This window comes from Anastrepha obliqua, unplaced genomic scaffold (assembly GCF_027943255.1).
Source record: "Anastrepha obliqua isolate idAnaObli1 unplaced genomic scaffold, idAnaObli1_1.0 ptg000207l, whole genome shotgun sequence".
Lineage (NCBI taxonomy): Eukaryota > Metazoa > Arthropoda > Insecta > Diptera > Tephritidae > Anastrepha > Anastrepha obliqua.
The window spans coordinates 57,270-57,500 of record NW_026562273.1 but is presented as its reverse complement, the minus strand read 5'-3'; positions in this window follow the sequence as shown (position 1 = coordinate 57,500).

The following is a 231-nucleotide window of genomic DNA, read 5'->3' as shown; positions in this document are numbered from 1 at the left end:
ACTATAGAAAACCAGGAATAAAATACAATAACACCAATATGCCATAACATGTTAGTATAGAATATAGATTCTTCATATATGTATATATATTCGAAAATTTTTTCTATTTAAACTAACGTATGGAAAACCAGGAATAAAATCATAATATTACCAGTTTAATATGGCTCAAATTCGAGTTTCATATAGTTATGATTCGATTTATATGCTTCAATATCATTGGTTAGTTAACTT